The sequence below is a fragment of the Gorilla gorilla genome, chromosome 20 (assembly GCF_029281585.2).
Source record: "Gorilla gorilla gorilla isolate KB3781 chromosome 20, NHGRI_mGorGor1-v2.1_pri, whole genome shotgun sequence".
In the NCBI taxonomy this organism is placed as follows: Eukaryota; Metazoa; Chordata; class Mammalia; order Primates; family Hominidae; genus Gorilla; species Gorilla gorilla.
Genome location: NC_073244.2, coordinates 39,550,124 through 39,564,935, shown reverse-complemented (window position 1 = coordinate 39,564,935; position 14,812 = coordinate 39,550,124). Strand labels below are relative to the sequence as shown.

General features: G+C 37.7%; 1 pseudogene; it reads left to right on the top strand.

The window, feature by feature from the left end:
* The first annotated feature begins 6,671 nt into the window (after positions 1-6,671).
* LOC101131947 (mannosyl-oligosaccharide 1,2-alpha-mannosidase IB-like) lies at positions 6,672-12,508 on the top strand (annotated as a pseudogene).
* Positions 12,509-14,812: the final 2,304 nt, after the last annotated feature.

Genomic DNA, 14,812 nt, shown 5'->3' with positions numbered 1-14,812 from the left:
GGTCAAATGGTAGCTATGTATAAGTTACTTGAGAAATCTCCAGACTGCTTTCCAGAGTGGCTGGATTAATTTACATTCACAGCAACAGTGTATAAGCATTTCCTTTTCTCTAAAGCCTTGCCAGCATATGTTGTTTTTTGACATTTTATAAATAGCCATTTTGACTGGTATGAGATGGTACCTAATTGTGGTTTGGATTTTCATTTCTCTGATGATTAGTAATGCCAAGCATGTTTTCATGTTTTTTGGACACTCGTGTGTCTTTTCAAAAGTATATGCTCATGTCCTTTGCCCACTTTTTAATGGAATTAATTTTTGCTTGTTGATTTAAGTTCCCTATAAATTCTGGAAATTAGGCCTTTGTTAGATGCATAATTTGAGGATATCTTCTCCCATTGTGTAGGTTGTCTGTTCACTCTGTTTATATTTTCTTTTGCTGTGCAGAAGCTCTTTAGTTTAATTAGGTCCCACTTGTCTATTTTTGGTTTTGTTGCAATTGCTTTTGGGGACTTAGTCAAACAATTTTCTGCCAAGGTCAAATAAAGAAGAGTATTTCCTAGGTTTTTTTCCAGGACTTTTATAACTTGAGGTCTTACATTTAAATCTTTAATCCATTCTGAGTTAATTTTTGTACATGGTGAATGGTAGGAGTCCACCATCAATCTTTTGCATATGGCTAGTCAGTTATCCAGCATCATTTATTGGATAGGGGGCCCTTTCTTCATTGCTTGCTTTTGTCGGCCTTTTTGAATATTAGATGGTTTCTAGCTGTGTGTTTTTATTTTTGAGTTTTCTATTCTGTTACATTGGTCTATGTGTCTGTTTTTGTAGCAGTATCAAGCTGCTTTGGTTACTATGGCTTTATAGTAGAGTTTGAAGTTGAGTAGTGTGATGCTTTGTTCTTTTTGCTTGGGATTGCTTTGGTTCTTGGGGCTCTTTTTTGGTTCTACCTGAATTTTAGAATAGTACTTTTTCTAATTCTGTAAAGAATGACATTGGTAGTTTGATAGAAACAGCATTTGAATCTGCAAATTGCCTTGGGCAATATGGTCAGTTTTATGATATTGATTCTTTTTATCCATGAGCATGGAATGCTTTTCCATTTATTTTTGTCATCTCTGATTTCTTTCAGCAGTGTTCTGTATTTCTCCTTATAGCAATCTTTCATCTACTTGGCTAGCTTTATTCCTGAGCATTTGTGTGTGTGTGTCTGGCTATTGTTTAAGTGGGGTTGTGTTCTTGATTTGACTCTCAGCCTGGACATTTTTGGCATATACAAATTCTTTGTACATTGATTTTTGTATCCTGAAACTTTACTAAAGTTATTTATCAGTTATAGGAGCCTTTTGGAAGAGTCTTTAGGATTTTCTAAGTGCAGAATGATAATATCAGTGAAGATAGACAATTTGACTTATTCTTTTCTTATTTGGGTGTCTTTTGTTTCTTTCCCTTGCCTGACTGCCCTGGCAAGAACTTCTAGTACTATGTTGAATAGGAGTGGTGAGAGTGGGCATCTTTGTCTTTTTCCAGTTCTCAAAGTGAGTGGTTCGAGCTCATTCAGTAAGATGTTGGCTGCGTGTTTGTCATAAATGGCTCTTATTATTTTGAGGTGTGTTCTTTCAATGCCTACTTTGTTGAGGGTTTTATCATAAAGGGATGTTGGATTTTATCAAAAGTTTTTATGCATCTATTGAGATAGCCATATGGTTTTTGCTTTTTATTCTATTTATGTGGTTAATCACATTTATCAATTTGCATATGTTAAGCCAGCCATACATTTCAGGAATAAAGCTTACTTGATCATGGTGTATTAACTTTTTGCTATTCTGCTGGATTAGATTTGTTAGTATTTCATCGAGGATTTTTGTGTCTATGTTCATAATCGATATTGGTCTGAAGTTTTCTTTTTTCATTGGGTCTCTGCCAGATATTGGTATCAGGCTGATGCTGGCTTCACAGAAAAAGTCCATCCTCCTTGATTTTTTTGAAATCATTTCAGTAGGAATGATGTCAGTTCTTCTTCCTATATCTGGTAGAATTCAGCTGTGAATCCACTTGATCCAGGGCTATTTTGGTTGGTATGTTATTTATTACTGATTTAATTTCAAAACTTAGTCTATTTGGGATTTCTATTTCTTCCTGACTTAGTCTTGGGAAGTTGGGCATTTCCAGGGATTATCCATTTCTTTTAGATTTTCTAGTTTGTGTGCATAAACGTGTTCATCACAGTCTTTGATGATGTTTTGCACCTCTTTTGGATGGGTTGTAATGTTACCTGTGTCATTTCTGATGGTGTATTGTGTTTATTTGAATCCCCTCTCTTTTTTTTCTTAATCTAGCTTGTAGTCTATCAATCTCATTTATCCTTTCAAACAACCAGCTTTTGGTTTTGTTGAGCCTTTGTGTGGATTTTCTGGTCTCCAGGTGTTTTCAGATCTTCTCAGATTTTCATTATTTCTTTTCTTCTGCTAGCTTTGGAGTTGTTTGTTCTTCTTTCCTAGTTCCTTTAAGTACAAAGTTAGCTTATTAATTTCAAATCTTTCTGACTTTTTGTTGAAGGCATTGAAGGCTACTTTCCTTTTAACACAGCTTTGGCTGTATATCAGAGATTTTGGAAAGTTGTGTCCCATTTTTACTAATTTCAAAGAATTTTATTTCTGCCTTAATTTCAGTGTCCACCCAGGAGTTACTTGAAGTAAGCTGTTTAATTTCCATGTATTTGTGTAGATTGGAGAGATCTTTTGGTTTCCATTTCTATTCTTATTGCACTGTGATTAGAGGTTATGCTTGGTATAATTTCAATTTCTTTAAAATTTATTGAAGCTTGCTTTATGACTGAGCATGTGGGAGAACTTAGAATACACTGCGTGTGCAGATGAGAATAATTCTGTGGTTGTTGAGTGGAGTGTTCTGTGGATGTCTATGAAGTCCAATTTGTCAACTGTCAATCTTAATTCCAGAGATTCTTTGTTAGATTTTACTTATATGATCTGGCTAACACTGTCAATGGGGTGTTGAAGTCTCCACTATTATTGTGTGGTAGTCTAAGTCTGTTCATAGGCCAAGAGGAAGTTGTTTTGTGAATCTGGGTGCTCCAATGTTGAATACATTTATTGTTATCATTGTGTAATGCCATTCACTGTCCTTAATTTTTATTGATTTAAAGTCTATTTTATCTGACACAAGAATAGAAATCTGGCTCTTTTTTGTCTTCTGTTTGCATGGTAGCTCTTACTCTACCATTTCACTTTGAGCCTGTAGGTGTTATTACATGTGAAATGGGTCTTTTGAAGACAACAGATGGTTAGATCTCGTCTTTTTATTCAGGCTGCCACTCTATGTCTTTTAAATGGGGTGTTCAGCCCATGTATATTCAATTTAGTCTTGAGGTGTGTGATTTTGATGCTGTGATGTTGTTGTTAGCTGGCTGTGGTGTAGACTTGATTGCGTAGTTGTTTTATAGTGCCTGTTCCTGTGCACTTAAGTGTGCTTTTGTGGTAGTAGGTATTGTTCTTTCTAATCTATGTTTAACACTTCTGTTAAGAACCCCTTGTAAGGCTAGTCTAGTTGAAATATATTCCCTCAACATTTGCTTGTCTGAGGAAGATCTTATTTCTCTGTCATTTATGAAGCTTAGCTTGTCAGTATATGAAATTCTTGGTTGGAATTTTTTTTTTTTTAAGTATACTGGAAATAGACCCTCAATCTCTTCTGGCTTACAAGGTTTCTTCTGATTGGTCTGATGCTAGCCTGATCGGGAATTGCCCCTGCCGCTTCTCTCTAGCTGCTTTTACATTTTTGGCTTTTTGAGTTTGTTTTTGTTTTTTTTTTTCATTGAACTTGATTAATCTAATGACTATGTGCCTTGGAGATGGTCATCTTGTATAGTATGTGGTGGAGCTTCTCTATATTTCTCGAATTTGCATGTCAACCTCTCTAGCAAGATTAGGGAAAATGTTCATGAACTATAACCTCAAACACATTTTCCAAGTTGCTTATTCTCTCTCCTCTCTCAGGAATGCCAGTGAGTCATAGATTTGGTCTCTTTACATAATCCTATAGTTCTTGAAGACTTTGTTCATTTTTCTCAATTCTTCTTTATTTTTGTCTGACTGAGTTAATTTGAAGAACTGGTCTTCAAGCTCTGAGACTCTTTTCTCAGCATGATCAATTCCACTGTTAATACTTCCAACTGTATTATAAAATTCTTGTAGCTAATTTTTCACCTCGAGAAGTTCAGTTTGGGTCTCTTTTAAAAGGGCTATTTTATCTTTTAGCTCTTTACCAATTTACTGAATTGCTTGTCTTCCTTGAATTGAGTTTCAACTTTTTCCTTGATCTCAAGGAGCTCTCTTGTTATCCAGATTCTGAATTCCATGTCTGTCACTTCAGACAATTGATTGGTTAAGAAGCATTGCTGGGGAGTTAGTGGGCTTGTCTGAGGTAAAAAGACAGTTTTTTTTTTCTTTTAAACTGCCAGAGTTCTTGTGCTTATTCTTTCTCATCTAGGAGAGCCGGTATTACTTTAACTGTGGTCTAAGTTTAGTATAATAAGTTTACTTCACTCCTGGAAAATTTCAGAGGGATAAGGCTGCATACAGAATGTTTGTTGTTGAATTCCTGATTTTGGTTTACAGAAGGTGATAATTAGTAAAGTTATTTTTGGTGTTGTCGTTTGGGCTATTTTGCATTATTTGGCACTTGAGAGCCATGGGCAGTAGACAGGTTCTTACTCAGATGCATGGCTCCTTTGTGCATCATTGCATTTGCAGCTGTGTTCTTTAGTCTGTGCAGGAAAGATCAATATCCACAATTACAAAGATATAGAACCAACCTAAGTGTTCACTTATCAATGAGTAGATAAAGAAAATGTGGTATGTATATATATATATATATATATATATATATACACACACACACACACACACACATACATGTATATGCAAGTATATATGTATATGACGGTATGTATGTATATACTTGCATATACATATATGACTGTATATATATGTATATATGTATATACGTGCATATATATGTGTGTGTGTGTGTGTGTATATATATATATAGAGAGAGAGCATGAAATACTACTCAGTCATAAAAAGAAACAAAATAATGTCTTTTGCAGCAACTTAGATGGAGCTGGAGGCCATTATTCCAAATGAAGTAACTCAGGAATGAAAAACCAAATATCATATATTCTCACGTATAAGTGGGAGTTAAGCTATGAGGATGCAAAGGCATACAGTGATATAATGAAATTTGGGGACCTGGTGGGGAATGTCGACAGGGAGGTGATGGATAAAAGACTACATATTGGATAGAGTGTACACTGCTCAGGTGACATGTGCACTAAAATTTCAAAAATCACCACTAAAGAACTTACCTATGTAATCAAAAACTACCTGTACCCTAAAACCCATTGAAATAAACAAATGTGGTACATATTCATCAGGAAATTAACTACACAGCCGTAAAAAATGAAATAATGTCATTTGTAGCAATATGGATGAAGCTGGAGGCTAGTATCTTAAGCAAATTGACACAGAAAAAAAAATCAAACATTGCATATTCTTATTTATAAGTGGGAGCCAAATCTTAGATACAGATGGACATAAAGATGGGAACAACACACCCTGTAGAATCCAAAAGGAGGGAGGGAGGAATGAGGACAAGAACTGAATTCCTATTGGGTACTACGTTCACTGTCTGGATGATCGGATCAATAGAAGTCAAATCCTTAGCATCATACAGTTTACCCTTGTAGCAAACCTGCACATGTACCCACTGAATCTAAAATAAAAATGGAAATTTATATATTTATACTATTTATAAATATATGCGTTTATATGCATATAAATATATAAATTTTATATAAATCTATATAAAATATTTATTATACATAAAATCAAATATTAACATTTATATGAGAAATATATTAATATATTTCTCATATTTCTATATTAGAAATATATTAATATTACATTATATTAATAATAATCAATCATATTAATATTTCTTATAAAATTTTACATATAAAATATTTTTTCAATATCTCAAAATAACTTAAACAAAAGAATTCCATAAAGTGAAATATAAAATGATCTTTGTCACAATCCATCACTGTTTCCAGTGATGGATTCACCCCTAAGTGAATAATATTCACCCCTAAGTGAATATTATTGACCATTCAAAGTTTGGTGTGAAGGTTTGTGGATTTTTATAATGTTTATACTTCTTTAACTTTACAATTTTTAGTCAAATGACAATATCTTCTGGGCCCTTTTACAATTCAATGCATATAAATCTTATTTAAATGGCTGTTTTATAACATGTTATGAATAAGGCATGCGTTATTTAATTTAATGCTGCAAAGAATGTTTAGGTGTTCTTAAGGTAATATTGTTTCAAAGGACACAAAAATATCTGAATTATTTTTCAAACCAATTATTTCTCTATAAAATTAATTTAAAGGAGCTGTAGGTACGAAAAGGTAAAAAAAAAAGAGACAGAGAAAAGTAACTTTATTATTAGATGAGGCTTTGACTCAGGTTTGAATAAACTAGAGATCTGGTCTGAATTCTTTGGAAATCTCCTTTTTCTTGTGATAGTAGACTGAAGGAGTCCTGAGTCAAAGCCCCTTTATCTTGTTTCTCCTCCCTTCCCCAAGCATGATTCTTGAATATAATCGACCTCATGTCTGCACCTCCAACAGTGCCATAGGGAAAAAATTGTAAGACACAGAGCGTGAGGGTGAGAACAAGACTAACTCTCCAAGCCTCTTTGGTGGTGTTAATGCATAGAGAAAAGGAATAAAAACAATGAAACAAAGAGAAAAAGGAAAAAAAGGAAGAGAGAGAGGAGGAGGAGGAGACGGGAAAACCTGACTCAGGTGTAATTGGAATACTTTAAAATATTAATCTCTAGAAATAATTCCTTTATTCTGTCCTGAAATCTAACCAATCACATTAATTTTCAAGAGGGCAAAAATCAAAGACATGAGAAAAGAAAGGAGCATGGAGAATTCCCCTCTCCTTGAGGCTAGGTTACCATTCCAATAATTTTTAAATCCATCCCTTTCTCTCCCAACCCATAGGCTCTCCTACAAGCCAACATCATTCCTACAGCAACATCTCAAACTTTCTTTTCTCCATATTTAGTTTTTGAGAACCCATTCCCTAGCAGTGGTCTGAGGGGACTTATCCAAAATATCCTTTATGAAAATCTTTTGATAGCTTTCCATTCCCTATAGCAAAAATTTCAGCATAGACAAATCAATCAAATGATACAGCACATTAAAAGAATGAAAGATAAAAACCACATGGTTATCTCAATAGACACAGAAAAAAACATTTGAAAAAATCTAACACTCCTGTCAAATTAGAAATAGAAGAAAATTTCCTCAATATAGTAGAGGCCATCTATGAGAAACTCACAGTTAACATAATAATCAGGGAAAACTAAAACTTTTCCTCTAAGGTCAGGAACAAGACAAGAATGCCCGCTGTCACCACTTCTTTTCAGCATGGTACTGGAAGTAGTAACGAGAGCAATTAGGCAAGAGAAAAAAAAAAAAAAAAAAGAAAGAAACAAAAGACATCCATATCAGAGGACAAGCAGTAAAATTATCCCTGCAAATAGCAAGATCCTATACATAGAAAACCTTACAAATTCCCCAAAAAATGTTAGAACTAATGAATAAATTCAGTAGTTTTAGGTACAAAATCAACACAAAAATCAGTTGCACTTCTTTACATCATAATGACCTACCTGAAAAGCAGTCAAGAAAACTATCCAATTTAAACAGTATTAAAAAAAAACACTTAGGAAGATATTTAACCAAGGGTTTGAAGGATCTAGACACTCAACACTATAAAATATTGATGAAATAAATTGAAGACAAAAATAAAAGAAAATATGTATCACATTCATGATTAATATTGTTAAAATTGCCATACTACCTACAGCAACCTACAAATTCAATATAATTCCTATCAAAATTCCAATGACCTTTTTTTGAATAAATAAAAATAATTCTAAAGTATGTGTCGAAACACAAAAAGCTCTAAACAGCGAAAGCACTCTTGAGAGAGAATAAAGTTGGAAGCGACACTCTTCCTGTTTTTAGATTATATTATTAAGCTATATTTATCAAACCAGCATGATACTGACATAAGAAAAGACATAGCAATCAATCGAACAGAATAAAGAGCCCATAAATAAACCCACACATTTAAGGTCAATTTATTTTAGACAAAGTTGCCTAGGAGACACAATGGAAAAAGGATAGTCTCTTCAATAAACGATGTTTGGAAAACTGGATATTCACATGCAAGAATAAAAAAAGAGAAGAAGAAATAAAAGGAAAAAAAAGGAAGGTAGGAGGAAGAAAAAGAAATTAGACTGTTTATTTTACGCCATATACAAAAATCAATTTGAAATGGATTAAAGGTTTAAGTGTAGGATCTGAAACTGTAAAACTCCTAGAAGAAAACAGGGAAAGGCTCCTTGACATTTGTCTTGGCAAAGATTTTTTGTATATACCACAAAGCACGGGCAAAAAAAATAAAAAATAGACAAATGGTATGATATCAAACTAAAAAGCTTCTGCACAGCAAAGGACGCCATCAACAAGATGAAAAGGTAACCCACAGAATAGGAGAAATATTTACAAACCATAATCTAATGAGAGGTTAGTAATCAAAATATATATGGTACTCAACCTAATAGCAAACAAACAAACAAAAAACACCCAAATAAAAACAGGTATATCTTCCGAATAGGCATTTTTTTCAAGAAAATTAAAAAATCAGTAACAGGTATAAATACACAAAGGTGCTTCACATCACTATCAAGGAAATGCAAATCAAAACCACAATGAGATACCATCTCACTTCTGTTACAATGGCTTACTAAAAATAGTCACCAACACCTCACAAGAGAGAACAACTGTTGCAAAGCGTGTAGAGAAAGGGAAGTCCTTGTACACTGTTGGTGGGAATGTAAACTGGTGCAGACATATGAACTAACATACACAGGTTCCTCCAAAAGTTAAAAATACAACTCACTTCTGAGTACGTGTCTGAAGGAAAGGAAATCGGTATCTTAAAGAGATAATCTGCACTTTATGTTTATTACGGCATTATTTAAACTAGCCAAGACACAGAAACAACCTATCAGTCCACAGAGGGATGACTGGATACAGAAAATGCGGGATATATATTTAATGAAATATACTCAGCCAGAGGAAGGCAGAAACCGCCACCTGTGACCTTGTGTCTGACCTGGAGGACGTCATGCTAAGAAAAATGATCCCGACAGAGAAAGGCAAACCCAGGATGGTGTCACTTAACTGTGGACTCCAGGGAGCGCGCCCCACGCTCCGCCGCCGGCGCCGCCCACTCGCGAGTCGGGGAGGGTTCGGGAAGCGCACCATCTGCCCCACCCTCCGGCTCCTACGTGTGTGCGCCCAGCGCGTGTCGCCCCGCAGCTGTTCGGCGCCCACCAGCACTGGGGAGGCAGAGGCTGGGCCGCAGCCCCGCGCGTGGGCGCCATCTCTCAGCAGCCGCAGCTAGGCCGAGCCGGGCGCCACGCGAGGCAGCGCGGAGGAGGCCCCCACGGCGGCTGGCCGAGGACACGGAGCCGGCCTCTGACTGCCAGAGAGGAGGCTGCTCGCGCGCACCCGGGGCCACCCGCTGCCCCACGGCTGCGCGAGGAATGAGCAGGCGCCGACCCCGGGCTCTCGGAGCAAGGGTCTCTGCTCGGCTCCTTCCCACGCTGCGGAGCGCGGGGCTTGGCCGGGCGCGGCGGGGTCGGTGGCAACTCGCTCGGGAGCAGGCACCTGGTGAACTGACCAGCCGCAGGGGCCGCCGCGCCTCCCCTGCCTGCAAGCCCAGCTTCTCGGGGGCCGCGGAGGAGGAGGAAGGTGCGTCCGGACAGGCGAGTGCGGCGGCGACAGCGACAGCGGCTGGCCGGGCTCAGGTACGTTGGACGTGACTGCCGGGAGGCAGCCTCGGAGCTCTGCCCGTCCCGGGAGCCTGCCTGGCAGCGCGTCGGGAAGCGCGGGCAGCTAGTCCCTTCCTGCTCCTTCCCCCAGCGCCTCTGCCTTGGCCTCCGGGAGGCCGGAAACCTTCCTCCCTGTTTTCAGATTTCGGTGGAGACCCTTATTTTTTCCACCACTAAGGTTAAGAGATTCTGGAAAGGAAGGACCAGAGGTGGTGAACCTTCTGCAATTCTCAGAGTTAGCCAGACTCCCTTTTGGGGCAGAAGACCACCCTTGAGCACCTCCCCAAGGGGCAGCTCCTTTGCAGTGTGACTTCTCTGATCTACCCCTAGGAATGAAGAGTCTTCTGATAACCCGATAGGGCCCTGAAAGTCAAAGGGCAAACGAGATCTCGCAGGACATAAGCTTGTGATCGTTTAAGGGGGGGTCACTCACGTTTCTGAATGGAATTGGAGGAGCGTCAAAGAGGTGCCTGTGAAGAAGCGCAGCAGTCCTTCAAGTGGAGCAAGATTGAGTTTTCCCATTTTTGCCAAGATTCTGAAGACAGTTCAATGTATCGTGCATTTGCTGTAAGCTTCAAGAGCATAAACGATTACTACCCCAGCCCTGCTGCCCTCTCCAGACGTGGGATCCCACCTCTGAACATGGGGCCGCCCTCACCACATCACAGCGCTACCTTGAGACTTTCTGAGAAGACACTTATTTTTAATGCCTTCATCACCCTGTGTTTGGGGGCATTCTTTTTTCTTCTAGGCTTCTCAAAACACAAACGCTTTGATCTGGGTTTAGACGATGTGTTAATTCCTCATGTAGTAGCTGGCAAAGGGGCTAAAATCCCTGAAGTCTTCCTGATCTATGCACCTAATTAACATACACACAGAGAAGAAGAAGAAGAACCTCTGAGAAATAAAGTTCGAGCTGATCATGACAAGTCCCTGGAAGAGACAAAAGAAAAATTGAGAAGGTCAAGCAGCCTGGGTGCTGTGGCTCACACCTGTAATCCCAACACTTTGGGAGGCCAAGTCAGGAGGATGGCTTTCATCTAGGAGTTTGAGACCAGGCTGGGCAACATGATGAGACCCTCTCTCCACAAAAAATCAACAACCAGCAAGGCCTGGTAGTGCCCTTTTGTAATCCCAGCTATTCTGGAGTCTAAGGTGGGAGGATTGCTTGAGCCTGGGAGGTGGAGGCTGCAGTGAGCCCTGTTGGCACTGCAACACTCAGCCTGGGTGACAGAGTGAGACCACATCTCAAAAAAAGGAAAGGAAAGAAAAGTCAAGCAAGGAAATCCAAGCAGAAATTCAGATAGAGAAAAATAAGGTCCGAGAAATGAAGACAGAGAACAAGCCACTGCCACCAGTCCCTATTCCAAACTTTGTAGGCATGAATGGTGGAGACCCGGAAGACAACATAAAAAAGAAAAGGGAAAAAAAATTAAAGCATGAAACGTGCCTAGGATAATTATAGGACATACAGTTGGGGGCATAATGAACTCAGACCTATTAAAAGGAAAGGATGTGCCACTAACATTTGAAAATTCACAAATGGGTGCTACCATTGTAGATGCTTTGGATACCCTTTATATCATGGGACTTCATGCTGAATTCCTAGATGTGCAAAGATTGTTTAAAGACAACCTTGAGGTCAGTGTGAATTCAGAGATGTTTGTGTTTGACGTCAACATTCAGTTTATTGAAGGCCTACTTGCAGCATATCACCTTTCAGGAAAGGAGATATTCAAGATTAAAGCTGTGCAACTGGCTAAGAAACTCCTTCCTGCCTTTCACACATGTACTGGGATTCCCTGGACAATGGTACATTTGCAGAGTGGAGTAGGGTGCAACTGAAGCTAGGGGCCTGCATGTAGCAGCATTCTGGCTGAATCTGGTACACTGCACATGGAGTTCATCCACCTCAGCTACTTGACAGAAGACCTGGTTTACTACAACAAGGTCATGTACATGCGGAAACTGCTTCAGAAAATGGATTGTCCAAACGGTCTTTATCCAAATTGAACCCAAGAACAGGGCGCTGGGGTCGGTATCACACATCATTTGGTGATCGGGAGACAGTTTTTATGAATACTTACTGAGAGCACGGTTGATGTCAGATAAAACAGACCATGACTGGAGAAAGATGTGTGGTGATGCTCTTGAGGCTGTAAAAAAACAAGAACTCCCATGGATGTCTTAATTTTTAGTAAAGAATGGATCAGTGGGCACTTGGAAAACAAGATGGGGCATCTGGCCTGCTTTGCTGGGGTAATGTTTGCACTAGGAGAAGATGGTTCCAGAACAGATAAGTCTGTCATTATTTAGAGCTGGGGTGCAAATTGCATATACATGTCATGAGTCATATGACAGACTGCATTAAAGCTAGGTCCTGAGTCAGTCAAGTTTGATGGTGCAGTGGAGGTTGTGGCTGTCAGGCTGAAAAGTATTATATCCTCTGTCCAGAAGTAATTGAAACCTGTTGGTACCTATGGTGATTCTCTCACAATCCAAAATACAGGCAGTGGGGCAGGGAACAGCACTGGCCATTGTAAAGTATTGCTGAGTCAGTGGTGGATTTTCTGGAGTCAAAGATGTACATTTCTCTACTCCTACACATGATGGTGTACAGCAGGGTGTCTTTCTTGCTGAAACACTTAAAATATTTGTATGTGCTGTTCTCCAGTGGTGACCTTTCACCTTTAGACTACTAGGTGTTTAATACAGAGGCTCACCCTCTGCCTGTGTTACATTTAGCCAACACCACACTTTCAGGTAATTCTGCTGTTGGATAAAAGCAGTTCCGAGGACCAGGACCAGTCTCACCTGTTTTGTTTTACGTGGACCACAATAGAACGTAGTCTGAAAACCTAGACCTCTAAGTCAACATGATAGTGGTCATATAAGAATGATGTGTGTTACAGCAAAGATCGCAATTACTTTTACACCACCAAGTACTCTACAAACCATATATATTTTAAATATATGTATATATATATATAACTATATAAAACTCTCACTATATAACTCTATGTATATAGAGAGTTATATAGACAGTTTTATATTTAGAGAGAGTTACATATATTTATACACACACACACACACACACACACACACACACACACACACACATATATATGGTTTGTAGAGCTCTGAAGTCTGGAGGCTAGACTTCCTAAGAGAAAGCCAAGAATATAGAGCACATTGCAGGAGTTAAGGATGGCCTTTGGAACCTATTATATATTCCTACAGTGGAGCAACTGTCAGATATTCCACATTGTCTCATTTTTCTCCATTTTAGTAATGTAATGAACTAAGATAAAGAAAAAAGATAGTATAACTGCATCAGTGACAAGAAGACTCAAAAAACAAACAGAAGTGCCAATCCATGTCTGAATTTTCAAGTTCCCTATTGGATGACCAGACTGGCAACCATTTCAAATCCTATTTAATCGGTTTAAATAAAATCTGTTTCATTTAAATTTCATGGTTAAGTTTAGTTTCCTCTAGGGGCATGATCTCACAAAAAAATACTCTTTAAGTCTTTGTCTTCATATGAAATCATTAAAACTGCTATTTTTCATAACCACTGCCTATAAGCCTGAGTTTGAGACTTAATTCATGTGGTTCAGTCAGTGGTGGTAGCATGACAAAAAGTGCGGAAAAATGCCACAGTTTGTTGCCTTGAAACCTGTTCTAAAAGAAATTCTTGGTTTTGCTGGTAGGAGATTATTTTTCTGAACTAATAAATCTACCGAGCAAGTTTTATCCACTTAAATCTCATAATAACGTTAGGAGAGTCATCCAACTCACAACTTTATTTATGTGACTTGGCAAAATTCACGATACTATTATGTAGCTCTGAATTTGTCTTGATAAGCTAAATTACTTTTACAACTCATTAAAGCAAAAACAAAACACAGTGCAACTTTCTTAAATATTCTATCTGGGATGATATCCTTTATTATCTTATCAGGTGAGTGTGCCATTCAGAAATATTTTATGTTTTTAAAATTTTTTCTATTGATCTTTATAGAAATCAAAATAATTAGAATAGTTTCAAAATCGTTTTCAGTGATAAAAGTGTTGAAGTAAGTATGTCAGGGATTTTCTCTTACCATCAGTAGGTTTTGCATTGTTATTTCTTTTTAAAGAAATTACTAATTCTTTATATTTTGGCAAAAAAAATTTATCAGTAACTATGGTGTAAGATAAATATCTAATGCTCACGCATTTTCTGTCACATAAACTGAAGGGACTTTTTATTGTTTAATTTAGACATCGTCCATTGACGTTAATAAAATTGGAAACAGTATAACTAGTATGATATTTACTCTGAATTTAAAGATTTTGTCTCATTAAACAAAGTTTAATGAGACAAAAAAGTTCATACAAGAAATCCAACTTGGAATTCTGAAGGCTTATTTCCTTATTTGATAACATTTCTTTTCAACTTAGCTTTTAGATTTAAGTTGGGAAAAGATTTAATGAATGAATACAATTAAATATTTTCCAAGGTTGATCATCTCAGACCACAAATTATTAAACAGTTCTCACAGCCCAGCCAATGATGCATAAATGACAGCCACTACAAAAGTTTTCAGTAAACATAGAAAATAAGGATGTAGAGCCAGTTACAATAAAGTCTTTAAGAGAGTCAAATTTTAGGACATATTTTGAGATTGTAATTTTTTTACTACTTAAACCTTTAAATTGTTTAAATGATAAAGGTAGATGACCATAACTTTAGGAGAAAAAAGGGAAAGTACTTGGTTCTCAAAAAAGCCTTGCTAAAAATAGCACAAGCCCACTTACAAAT